We start from the raw sequence: 13,960 nt of genomic DNA, 5'->3' as shown, positions 1-13,960 counted from the left end.
ATGGGAATTGGGGAAGCATTGCTTAGGGTCCATACATGTCACATTTCCTAAAAATGGTTATAAAACTCTGACAGTTCATCAAAAACTCCCCAATCTTGGCATATGTGTGGAGGATAATAATCTACATCTGAGCCAAACACTTACCCGTAGGTCACATGACTTGGGTGCAAAATATGCCTGCCAAATTTTGTCATTACAAAAGAAAATGACAAGAAATCAGCGATAAGGTGCACAGTCCTGAAATTTTACATACATGTCCCTTGTCATTAGGAACATCTCTTATATATGGTTTCGCCAGGTCAACCATGCTCGATTTTCCACCATTTTCAAAAATTAGCATATTAGTCAAAATGATATCTTCTCATGAACAGTAAAGCCGATTTGCATTAAACTTGGCACACATGATCTATACCTATAAAGACCTTAATTCCAATGGAATAGTGAATTGTCATGGTTTCAGAGACTGCTTCTCACAACAACCAACTGGCATTCTTGTGACAGCCTGTCTGGCCCTCTATGGGTGTTTTCACATATAGTCCTTTTAAAACCAAACTCAGTCCTGTTAAAGTGGACCAAAAAGTGGACCAACAGAAAAAGGACTCAGTTTTTTTTGCATTCACATTGTGAGTTCATTTGAAAGAGGACTCAGTTCTCTTTCTGGTCCACTTCAGCTCTGATGGGGCCTCAGTCCTCCTGCTGCTCACACTATAGCTCCTCTGGAGCTCTCAGACCTTTACTGCTTTGGATTATGGGTAGCTTTAACTTGGAACAAGATGGCTGCTGCTATACTTGTCTTATCCACATCCCTGTGGTATTTGGTTAAATTAGCCCACAGACATAGGGAAAACCAAAACAGAATTGTTCAGATCACATTTGAACACAAAAAGGGACTGAGGAGACTGCAAAGGAGACAGGAATGGAGGAGAAGAATTTTGCAGCAACATGACAAGCTGATCAGACAACATCTGATGCTACTAGCAACACTTGTGATACTTCAGCTCTCACCTGAAAGGTAGGTATTACATATAAAAGTGAATTCAGAAATGCCAGTGGTGGACACCCTGGCTTCAGAAAGTAAAAGTCCTACCATGTATTTGTTCTAGCCATTCACTAAACAAGGTGATTTCACTAATTAGCTCCTTTACCTGGCTGAAGAGTTGTGCTAATTAAATTCAGCTGGTGTAGTGCATGGGTGGAACAAATACGTGGCAGGACTTTTACTTTCTGAAGCCGGGGTGTCCACCTCTGAGAAATGCACACCTAGCTAATTCTCATACTACCACTATCAACATCCTAATGGTAAAACAAATTAACAGAAGTATAAAAACTATGCTTCAAACATTAGCTCTTTTTGGTGGTGTTCTTTGTGTCAAACAGGCATCTTAACTTGATAATTAAGTTTGACTCAGATGCTGATTCTATATTAACAGATCATGCTGGACAAAACCAAGGTCTGACATTTCGTGGGAGAGCACAAGTGCCTGGACTGACACTGACTGGCATCAGAATTTCAGAATGGGCAGGGACACATTCCGCTACCTCTACCAGCAGTTGAGACCTTACCTTGAGCAGCACAGAACTCAGTACAGGATACCTTTGACAGAGGAGCACCATGTTGGTGTTACATTACGGAGGTTCTCCACTAACATAGAATACCGTTTTATCTCACACCTGTTTGGTATAGGTCTCTCCACTGCCTGCATGATAACCCATGAAACAGTCTCCACCACTGTACGTGTACTCAAGTCAAAGTCCCAAGAGGGACTGATTTGAGGGACATTGTTAATGGATTCAGGGATAGATGGGGTTTTCCCCAGTGTGCTGGGGCTATTGATGGCACACATGTGCCCATATAGCCCCAAATGTCAACAACTGTTGACATGAATGCCTGTCGATCAACTATGAATATGTTTTCCTTTTCCACAAGCTCCACTTGCAAGTCTCCTGATTGCCACCAAGCCCTCTCTAGTCTGCAGACTCCTGGCCTATGGGAACCCATGCAGTTGGGTAGGACCCGTCTCTCACAGTCAGACCAAGATTGCAGAATGCAAGATCAGTATTGCCTGTACTGTGGGGCTCACAGACATTTTCGTGTATCCTGCTCAGAGCTTCAGGGAAAAGTCCAACCTCACTCGGGGACAGGAGATGATGAGGCAAAGTCTCTCTCTCTCAAGTATGCTACTCCTGGGTTCCTGTAGATGGTGTACCTTTCATGGGAAGAGGAGGAGCAAACCCTGGATGCCTTTGTGGATTCTGGAGCAGTGGGTAATTTCCTAGACCTTGCCATAGCCAGACACCTAGGTGTCATCCTGACTGACCTTGATCGCCCACTTTTCATAACAGCGGTGGATGGGAATCCACTGGGCTCTGGTCAGGTGTGTCAGTGTACTGTCTCTGTTCACCTCCGGATAGCGCACTGCCATGAAACCATCCTAGTTCCATCTCAGTGACTCTCCTGAGCTCCCTCTGACACTGGGGATACATCCATGGAGCCCTTGCCATGGGCTTTATCCATCCCTCCACCTCTCCAACCAGAGCGGATTCTTTCGCACAGCTCTCCAGCAAGCGTCTCGTCAGCAGCATTCAGGGCTGGGTAGTAACGGATTACATGTAATTGGGATTACGTAATCAAATTACATCAAATAAATAACTATAATCAGATCAGATTACATTTGAAAAAATGTGCAATTAGATTATAGTTATATTGTTACATGATTACATTTTTGATTATGTCTTTAAAATATGGCAATTTTAAAATTATGAAACTTTTTTTCATGATAATCAATGCTATTAACTCATGAAAAGTGTGTCTGACATAGGCGGTGTTGAGTCAAGATGCGAGGTTCAAGCAGCAGCAGTCCCTCCAGAATAGCCTTCCATTCCTGGCAATATTGCCATCACTTCGACTTCAAAAATGTGCAACACAAGAACGTCTATGTCCAATACAATTTGTTCAAGCCAAAAATAAAGTTGCTGTCATCCGTTGCTGTCATGTCCTTTATCAAACCCCATGTGACTAGAAATGAGTAGATAATTCACATTTCTCTTTTGATTAAAAGAAAGCTCATGTTACGTTTGCTAGTCTAATTCGCCCCCTTGTGCAGCATGGTATACATTTAGGCAAATCTGGCATTACATATTCAAGTATATTCACATTCATATAATTTTTAGAAAGTTAGATAAGTTTGAACTCAATTTTATACTACTGTTGACAGCCCTATAACATTATCAATATTATTATTAATATTAATACCATCCAATGGTTTGACTCAACAATTAGTTTGAATGTCAGTTACAACTCAGTTACTAAATGATTAAAATGCCCCAATCCCAAATGATGCCAATGAAATGTCTCATCTCAGTGCCATGTGTTTTAATAAGGGTAGTACTAGTCAGAGTAGCCTAATTTATGAAGTTGAACACATTTTCAATTATTTTAGAAGCAATAGGATAAAACATATTATTTCTAATGATTTATGATCAAACAATGAAAATAACTTTCAAGTGAAAATAGCATTTTTGTTTCATTTTTTCCATGTATGTATTTCAGAGAAAACTGGGAAATTTACAAAGAGCACACTGAGGGCTGACACAGAAGCTTCAGGACTTAGCAATGCAGATCAGCAGACTCATGGAGAGCCAGAAGCGAAACAAGCAAGGCTTGAACAATTTGTGAATAATATTTCCCAAACCAAAGTAAATTCCCTTGTCTTCATTTTTATTGTGGATGATGCCCAGTCATTCTATTTATTGGAACAGCATGCATTCAAGAAACTAACTGAGGGCATAAGTGGGGGAAAAGATTGTAATGACCCGAAAGACACTGATGGCTAGGCTTGATAAGGCATACACACACATGAAAGAGGAACTTAAAGCAAAGCTAGGTAAAGTGCATTCAGTGTGCACAACCGCTGATATTTGGACAGCTTCCAGGAGCTTTTTTTGCCATTGGATCGAGGACGACGAGCTGGAGAGGATTAAAGGCAGACACACTTATGACATTGTTGCTGCTAAGATACATGAGATTCATGTGGCTTACAACATTGAAAATAAAGTCCCGGAAGGTAATGGAGTAACAGAATTTCTTAGTTTTCTCTGTGATCATAAAGCTAATAAAGAAACAGCATTTCTTTCCTCTGCTGGGTTCATACTCACTTTGAAAGAATACTGAAGGTTGGACACAGGGTGGATGGCCTGAGTCATGACACTGTCCTGCTGGCTCAATGAGAAACTCCCACAATTCCAGCACGCCTATCAATGGGGCTGCAGCTCAAGGTAAAACTTGTGCTGATCTTGGACGAAGATTCCTCCACCACAATTCTAACCATAACCATGATTGATGGTGTATGTAATAAAACTGGTCCAAAACGAACATTTATCAGCAGCTTCTGCTTGGAGAGAGGCTTCATGTCAGAGATCTGTTAGACAGGACACTATTGTTCCACAGCAGGTTATATTTCAGATTAAAGAAAACACAATGTTGGTGTACCATTTCTAGAGCAGCAGAATCTCCACCTGTGGGACATGCAGTATATACATCAGAGAGCTCATGAGTTCCTCTTTCTGCAAAATATTCAGAGATTGTGTCAGTTTTCCGATCTTACCTCCAATCTGCAAATTCTCCAGTGGTAATGATACTGTCCAGATTCACTATTCCTAAATATAATTTTATTTCTATTATGAATGCTTCAGTTGAATCTAATGATTTGACTACAATATTTAAAATAGACTGTAAAAGCTCCACTGAGAGAATGCAAGAAAAGAATGAATGCGTTCGAAATATGAATGGCTGCTTTTAAGTTTCTGGAAAAAAATACCTTTTGAAAAGCTATAGCGTCATGTGAATATCTGGCAAAGCTATATGCCAAGAATGCACCTCCTGCTGTTCATTACATAGTGATTTGTAAAGGCATTCTAATTTCCATTACAATGACATGAACATTCTGATTTCCATTACAATGACATGGCCTTTTGCATTTCCATTACAATTATATCGAGAGCTTGCTACTAGACATTGTTGTGTATGGGAATGACTGAGGGTACCAACTGGTTTAGCATGCAACTGCTCTCTTTACTTCACAATAGCCGACTGCGGCCAACTGGCTGCATGCCGTAAACTGTTACAGGCAACGTAAAGCAAAACATGACGTGAAACATTGACACTGTCATAAAACAGTAGAAGTGGCAGTGGACAGTGGACGTAACATCCCCCCCTACCCCCCCCCCAGAGAAAAGAAAAAAAAGAGAGAACAAAAACAGTCCATCCCTGAGAGCAGTAGGAATACTTACAAATTAAACTGATCAATGTCAGTAGGCCGTGTTAACAGTTGGCCGCAGAATTTGTTTTTTTTAACACAACACAACAAAGGTAATTACAGTATAACATTGCAATCCTTCAAGGTTTGCAATGTTATAATTAAAATAACAGTGGCCGGTTAAAGGCTAAAAGTCAGTGACGTAGTCCCCGAGGTAAGCCGGCCGGGACCAAACTCCGTGGAGTTGGTTCCCGTGGAGGTGGTTCCCATGGTTGCTCAGCCTGGGGTGCTGGTGGCACATAGGAAGTCCCAGTCCAGAAGTGAGAGGTCAGTGCATAGGTCAGTGCTAGTGATGGTGGACTGTGGTGTCACTTTTTGTAGGCGGCTGGCATCCCACCATGACCCATCTGAGAGGCGGAATGTGGCTGGGCCCAGCTGGTCTGCGACCTGCCTGGGTGAGGACCAGAATGAGAGGAGTTTATGCTCACAATGGGGCTGGCAGATCCGGACCCAGTCACCTACGGAGATTCCCGGAGCCTTCACCCTCCGTGTTTTATCAAAGTGGAGCTTCATCTGGCATTGCTGCTCCAAGACTTTTCCATGCTCACGTGTTGGAGGGTGTTGCATTACCGGTGCTCGCAGTCTGTCTAGGGGAAGCTGCAGCTCTCCTCCTGTCAAGAGAGGCTGTGTCCCGATACAAAGTCAGTTGCCTGCTGCCTTAGAGGTGAGCTCCCTTATAAGGTAGCATTCTAACGGAAAAGGGACCTCAAAAGGCAACAATATCAGGACACACTTTGAAGGCAGGATGACGTCATAGATCGTTCACGTCCCTGGAGAGAAAATTAGTTTAACGTTCGTGTAACTAAATAACTAGCCACTAGATCAGTTACTTTTTTTCCCCAATTGAATCAGATTATCATGTTAAGTATTTCAGTAGCTGTAAAATACTTCACCTTTGTTCGATGGGCAACCAAACTACCGCTACGTTAGCTAGATAGCTAGCTTTTTCTATTGGAAAGTAATGTGATTACTAGCAATCTAGCTAGCTAGTTCATGGAAAGCTCACCAAGACTTAAAAACATTACGGTCATTATTCCAGTGTATTAAATAATTAAATGTATTTTTTTAGATATAACCGCAACAAATTATTGAGTTCACTGTATACGGTCATTTATAATGAGCTCCTCTGCTACCACCGCATCTACCACTGTGGTGTATTCAGCCGCCATTAATTTAATGGAAGTTGAGAAGCTTGAGGAAATCGCAAAGACTTATGGGATACACTACCTGGCGAAGGATACATCAGATGCTGCCTTCAAATTTAACAGAAATAAGGCACCTTAGAAGGGCACATTTTATGATGATTTCGGTTTGGGACATGCCTACGAAGGGCAAGTGTGCAAAATTGTGAAAATAGTGAAAATGCTCCCTTCAAAAGCTGCCTTCTAAGGGAGCTGACTTCATATTGGGACACAGCCAGAGTGCTAAGGAGTGCTGATGAGAATGAACACCCCTCAGCCAAGTGTGCCCGGATGCTGTTTTTCAGAGTTTGGTTCAGTCTCTCCACCCCCCCCCCCCCCCCCCCTCGTTTGCCTGGGGGTGATAGATGGCTGTGCAGATATGGCGGATGCCCTTGACCACGTGGTGATGGCTGCGGGCAGGCCCCAGCAGGCGAAAAGAGACTCCAGAAAGTCTGTGATGGTTCAGGTTGTCACAGTCTGTGATCACAGACTGGCGCGGGAGAGCAGGTCTGCCACCACGTTTTCACGTCCAGGGGTGAACTGCAGTTTGAAATTGTAGTGTTGGAGCCGCTCTGGCTAGGGGTGATTCCGAAGTGGCGTGTGCCCTGTGCCCAAAGTCGCAATAAGGGCTATCAGATGTTGGATTTTGTTCTAATTTTAAAAGTAAACGAACCGGACCAAAAGCGCGCTTGGAGAAAAAGCTTTATTCGGCGATGGAATCCGGCAGCATCTCTGCCTGCGAAGCTTTAACTCAGAGAACTGTTACCGTGATCGGCCTTTTATACCATGAAACAAATGGCAACAAACAATAGGTTTTACACTGTTGCAGCATCAACCTATGTTCCCAATGCAAAGCGGGATCCTTTGATGCTGACCGCCCCTTTGTGTGGTGATGATTGCCAACTGCCCACTCCCGGTTGTATGCTAGACTTGATGGCTGCTACCTGCCTTAATCAATTGCTCTTGGCTCCAACTGTAGCGTGGCACCAAGGTGTGGAGCTTCCTTTGTAACTATGATAATAAGGCCATCAGGTTAACAGTTCTCTGATTCTGAACCATGTCTGGTCAGAAGTTAGAAGCACTATAATCTTACATTCCCCCCTTTGATCATAAAAAAATATGATCACAAAAATAAAGAAACAGTTGTAAGAAAATATAGGAACGGAAGGAGGGAAAGAAAAAAAAAAAAGAAAAGAAACCGTAACATGTTGATATTAATCATGTACACAGTCTAATACTGAGCACAGGCACCTCTGCTTACAGTATAAAATAAAAGAATATCATTTTATGATGATACACGGATACATTGAAAGATGTACAGAGAAATGACATTGGTGGCATGGTGGATGATCGCATTCCACACATGCTGCTGGATTGTGCTGGTGAATGAGGTCTCCTGACACAGTCTGTGATATTGTGGGCTTGGTTGATGCAGATGTGTCCCGTGTCCCGTGGTTTTTCAGCAGATGTCAGCCAGGTGTCAGGTACAGTCCAGCGCAGGTGTCAGATGACAGCCAGGGCACCCTTCTCTCTCAGCTGTTTGGAACCCTGCTCTTCACTGGAACATCTGCAATGACACACAAGAGAGAAGGCGGGAACGCATCTTGCCAAAGTACATAAACATTTTTGAAAAATGGATCGTTATTCCTAAAAAAATGCCTAAACTGTCCCTATGTAGTTTCGGCGGGACACTACAGTATTTATCAGTGGTGGTATGATGACCTCTTCATCCTCAGACGACAAGCTAGAGCCTAGACAACTCTAGTCCCGCCATGTCTGGACTCTGATAAATACTACCGCCATTCTATCCCTCATCTCTAGGCGGATTTCCTAACTTGCAATGGCTGACATGGTACCACTTATCTTGTCCCTGTACCTTAACTGCTGCATTGGTTACTAAAAGAACCTGGTACGGACCCTCCTACTAGGGTTCTAACGTTACATTCTGAGGTTTGTGTGCGAGAGTTTTTCGCAGTACCGGATCAGGCTGTCAGAAATTAAATGCACGTCGGCTTTGCACAGATCCATTGTTCCGGGTCGGGGCATGGGCCGGCCTGTGATGACTGATGATGATGTGATAATTCAAAAGGTTTAGTCCAGTTTCCAAGGGATTCCTTCCTGGTGGAGCTTGGACAGATGTTCTGTGATGACGATTCATTCTCTCTGTTCGACCTGAAGCTTGTGGTCTGTAAGGACAATGTAATTTCTTGTATTTATCATGCGACACATTGTGAAATGTGTTCCTTGGTCTGAGTCTATGCATTCTGGCAGGCCCCATCGAGGAATGATGTCCTTCACCAGTGTTTTGGCTGTGTGGGCTGCCGTTCCATGTTTAGTTGGGAATGCTTCCACCCATCTGGAGAATTTATCTACAAGTACATCCTGAAACCTCCCACACTTAGGCAGGGTTATGTAGTCCATCTGAAGGTGCCGGAATGGACCCGGTGGGGCTGGTGTTCCCCCAGCAGGGGTCTTAATTCTGGTTCCAGGATTGTTGTATTTCAGAGCGTTAGTTTGTAAGGCTCTGAGTTTGGCGTCCTGTGTTCTTTCAATCCTTGCTGACCATTCCACAACCTGATTGAAAGCTGTCCCAACACCATCCCAGTCATCATAACGGACTTTAAGGGCTTTGGATAACTCTGGCTTTAGTCCATTCACAAATGAAGTTTTTAAAGGCATGCCAGTATCTTTGCCTATATCGTCACTGTTGTTCAGACCAGCATTTTCCAGCCAAATCTGCTTAAAGCGTTCCTCATATTCTGCAACACTCTCTCCTGCTTTCTGTGTGCATGAAGTGATTTTGGCCCAATTGACTTCTGCAGGTTTAAGTTCATATAAAAAGGTTTGTACAGCCTCCCATCCTGCATCAACATTGTCTTGAGACTCCCCTGCCCTTGTCTCTACACTTTCAGTCAGCTTCTTTTGATCGCTGTCCCTTAAGTTTACATTGAGGATCATAGCAGCATCCAGTGGGTGTAGAGTGTAAATTTTTCGTAAGCGTTCAAGAACTTGCCAAGCCTTGCGCGGCTGTTTATATGCGTCTGGTAATTCCTTGGACCATTTATCAATTTGTTCTGGTGTGGCTGGTTGGTAAGTCTTACATGGGAGGTATCTTTTGACCTTCTTTGTCACAATACGAGTCCGTCTCTGGCCATCCTCCTCAAACTCCTCTTCACTTTGAACTTCCACTTCAGTTCTACGATGTTTGATTTACGACAGGAGCAAGCCTAACCTTTGTGCTTGTTGTGGAGGTAGATTTGACCTGTGCACTGCTGTCCTTTGTCACAGGTGCAGCAGCAGGTGTGTCATTGGACAATTCCTCACCGTCTGAGCTGCTACCATGGTCATGTGGCAATTCCTCCAGCAAATGACGGTGTTGTTGTTCCTCAATGGCTCTCAGCTCTTTGAATGGGTAGAGCAGTTCCGGTCTCCTTTGCTTAGCGCCTCCTTCATGTGTATTGGAAGAGGCTGCTGCTTTATCACAGTCTTTTGATTGTAGCTGTTTGGAGATTAGATCTAGCCATTTTTGATTTTCAGCTAATAGTCTCTCTTTTTCCTTTTTCTCTTCCTGTAATAGAGAAGCTAATGCTTTAACTTTTGCATTTTCCGCAGTGATTTCACGTTTCAGTCTATCAATCTCACACTTTTCCAGATGTTGTCGAATTTGTTTGCACAAAATAACAGACCATCCATCTCGTCTGCTGCTTGCGAACATGCGCTGTGTCTTTCCCCAGGCCTTTTTGATGTCCGGCAAGGTCCAGAGTCTGTCCTCGGAGGGTTTAATGTTGTATTTCCGTTGGATGTCGTCATTGCATTTCCTTAATCCAAGCCGTTTTTCCAAGTATGAATTTAGGCTGTCCATCATCTGATCGATGGTTGTGCTTGGAGGAGCTGTTCCGTGACGTTCTGTCGTAGGTTTCAATGGCCCAGCCCCATGAACACGGATCTGCGCAGCCGACGGCAACTCAGCAGCCATGACAACAGATTCCCTCAGATACAAAGCAGACAGAGCAGGTGTTAGTGGAGCTGTTTAGACTGTTTATTCTAAGTGTGAATACCCACAGCTATCTTTACTTCAATGCAAATGAACAGAACAGAGTTAGCTAGAGGAAATTGGAATTATTGTACTTTTGTCTTAATCGAGGAAAAGACTACAGACAATTTTTATCTTCGAATGAGCAGCCTAGTCAAAAATGTAGGCTATTTTCAAAATACAGAGTACGCCCACAACCAGGAATACTTTGAGATAAGTGGATATGAATATACTTTAAAAATACAAAATCATTCAGTGATATAGACTATTTGTCTACTCTTGATTTCCTCTTAATAATATACTGCGTTTATCTTAACACTTTAGTTAAAGAAAGAAATCACGTGTTTTTTTTTTCTGCTTGCACAAAACAGAAAATTAAACTTTGCCGGATCTTAGTCGGAAGGCTTATCACTTTACCGTTTAAAATGCTAATTCTTTCCGAACCTCGGTCAGAAGGCTACGCTTACAGTTTTTACGGTATTAAGGAAACAAGATGTCATTCCAAACCAAATTTGGAAGGCTAAAGTGCTTACAATTTCAGCGACTTAAAAACAAATACAAATTCTTTAAGCATATAGCTTTTAAGAAAAGTATTCTTAAGTATGCTTTTACTGTTATAAAATAACTCCGTTTTCCGAATCTTTCACAATTGGAATGCCACCTCGCGATCAAAACCAATTTTTCTAACGTTACTTAGAACATTTACTTATTACTTACAGTCGGAAAAACAACGCTCGCTTAACAACTTATAATACTAGTATGATGCACTAATTCTTAACTTTCTCACAATCAAGAAAAGTACCAATTTTAGTTCTCTAACTTAAAAATTTAATTATTCAACCCGTGCAGCGAAGAATAATTATACTTAATAATAATATATAATAATTAACCAACAGCCTTTCCTAACCACAGGAAGGTGTCCAGCAACCCAGTTGCTTATACTAGTCTCTCCATCAACCTCCGATTAGTCTGATAACCGGCACGATGTGAGATGACTATATTACTAGTACACACTCCGTCAACCTCTGATCTAATCGAAAAAATATAAGCGTGTCAGTAGCCTGTCACAACTAAATATTTTAACGACTAGATAGCACGACGTGAGCTGACTATAAACTTAGTTAGCAACCCCGTTGCTTACACTATTCACTCCATCAACCTCCGATTTCACGTCTGAAAACCGGCACGATGTGAGATGACTACGTTTGTATAGTACACACTCCGTCAACCTCTGATCTAATCGGAAAATATAACTAAACATTTACCGGCTAGATAGCACGACGTGAGCTGACTATCCGAAGCTCAATTAACAACTTACAATACCAGTATAATGCACTACTTCTTAACTCTCTCACAATCAAGAAAAGTACCAGTTTTTAATTCTCTCACACTTAAAAACTGAATTCTCCAACTCTCTCACAGCGAAGAATAATTATATAGTACTGAATTCTGTTCCAGAGCTTACACCAAAAACCTTTCCTAATCATAGGAAGGCGCCCAGCAACCCGCAGTTGCTTACACAAGTCTCTCCATCAACCTCCGATTATGTCTGATAACCGGCACGATGTGAGATGACCACGTTACTATAGTACAAACTCCGTCAACCTCTGATCTAATCGAAAAATATAACTAAATATTTACCGGCTAGATAGCACGACGTGAGCTGACTATACCAAAAACCTTTCCTAACCATAGGAAGGTGCCCAGCAACCCGCAGTTGCTTATACGAGTCTCTCCATCAACCTCCGATTGTGTCTAATAACCGGCACGATGTGAGATGACCACGTTACTATAGTACAAACTCCGTCAACCTCTGATCTAATCGGAAAATATAACTAAATATTTACCGGCTAGATAGCACGACGTGAGCTGACTATCCGAAGCTCAATTAACAACTTACAATACCAGTATAATGCACTACTTCTTAACTCTCTCACAATCAAGAAAAGTACCAGTTTTTAATTCTCTCACACTTAAAAACTGAATTCTCCAACTCTCTCACAGCGAAGAATAATTATACAGTACTGAATTCTGTTCCAAAGCTTACATCAAAAACCTTTCCTAACCATAGGAAGGTGTCCAGCAACCCGCGGTTGCTTACACGAGTCTCTCCATCAACCTCCGATTATGTCTGATAACCGGCACGATGTGAGATGACCGCGTTACAATAGTGCACACTCCGTCAACCTCTGATCTAATCGGAAAATATAACTAAATATTTACCGGCTAGATAGCACGACGTGAGCTGACTATAAACTTAGGCTTTCCCTAGCCTAGACTTCGGTACCTCGGCCTATTTTTTTAGAGCTCTTATCAACAGTGTTAACCAAAACACTGTCAGTTACATATACGTATATTTACTGGTTTGTTTACTTATAAAATAGCTAGGTTCTTCAAGAGGAGTGGTACGTTTCTTACCGAGTTAAGGTCTTTGCGATGTTTGCGGACCCGCAGACTCTTGTCTTGCCGATCTTCGACTTGAAAGTTCAACCGGAAAAATCTCCACGATTCTTCTGCTGAATTGTTCCACTTCGTAGATGTGTCCGTGAGTTTCTCTCGTATCAGCTCCTCCTGGCTGGCTCGCCAATTGTTGGAGTTTGTTCTAATTTTAAAAGAAAACGAACCGGACCAAAAGCGCGCTTGGAGAAAAAGCTTTATTCGGCGATGGAATCCGGCAGCATCTCTGCCTGCGAAGCTTTAACTCAGAGAACTGTTACCGTGATCGGCCTTTTATACCATGAAACAAATGGCAACAAAAATTAGGTTTTACACTGTTGCAGCATCAACCTATGTTCCCAATGCAAAGCGGGATCCTTTGATGCTGACCGCCCCTTTGTGTGGTGATGATTGCCAACTGCCCACTCCCGGTTGTATGCTAGACTTGATGGCTGCTACCTGCCTTAATCAATTGCTCTTGGCTCCAACTGTAGCGTGGCACCAAGGTGTGGAGCTTCCTTTGTAACTATGATAATAAGGCCATCAGGTTAACAGTTCTCTGATTCTGAACCATGTCTGGTCAGAAGTTAGAAGCACTATAATCTTACACAGAGCCTGGTGGTCTGTCCGCAGTGTGAACACCTGCCCGTACAGGTATATGTGCCATCTCTCACAAGCCCAGATACAGACAAGGGCTTCCCATTCCCCCACAAAGTATTTTTGTTCTGCCGGGCTGAGGGCTCAGGAGGCGAACGCAACGGGCCACTCTGTGCCGTCGTGCAGCTGAGACAGCACTGCTCCCAGTGCTGTGCTGGAGGCGTCGCAGGTGACATATGTGAGGCTAGAGATGTTGAAATGGACCAGCACTGGTGTCGAGGTGAGTTGGGACTTCAAGATGGCATCCAGGCACAAGGTGCATCCTTTTTCAGCACCTGGTGCAAAGGGGCTGTGGTGGTAGAGTATTGGGGCAGAAAGCAAAGGTAATAGGCCATCAT

General features: G+C 42.8%; 1 pseudogene; it reads right to left on the bottom strand.

Annotated features, from left to right (window-relative positions):
• Positions 1-5,531: 5,531 nt before the first annotated feature.
• LOC118791867 lies at positions 5,532-10,472 on the bottom strand (annotated as a pseudogene).
• Between the last annotated feature and the right edge of the window lie 3,488 nt (positions 10,473-13,960).

Source organism: Megalops cyprinoides, chromosome 17 (genome assembly GCF_013368585.1).
Source record: "Megalops cyprinoides isolate fMegCyp1 chromosome 17, fMegCyp1.pri, whole genome shotgun sequence".
Taxonomy (NCBI): domain Eukaryota; kingdom Metazoa; phylum Chordata; class Actinopteri; order Elopiformes; family Megalopidae; genus Megalops; species Megalops cyprinoides.
This window is presented reverse-complemented; position numbering and strand designations above follow the sequence as displayed.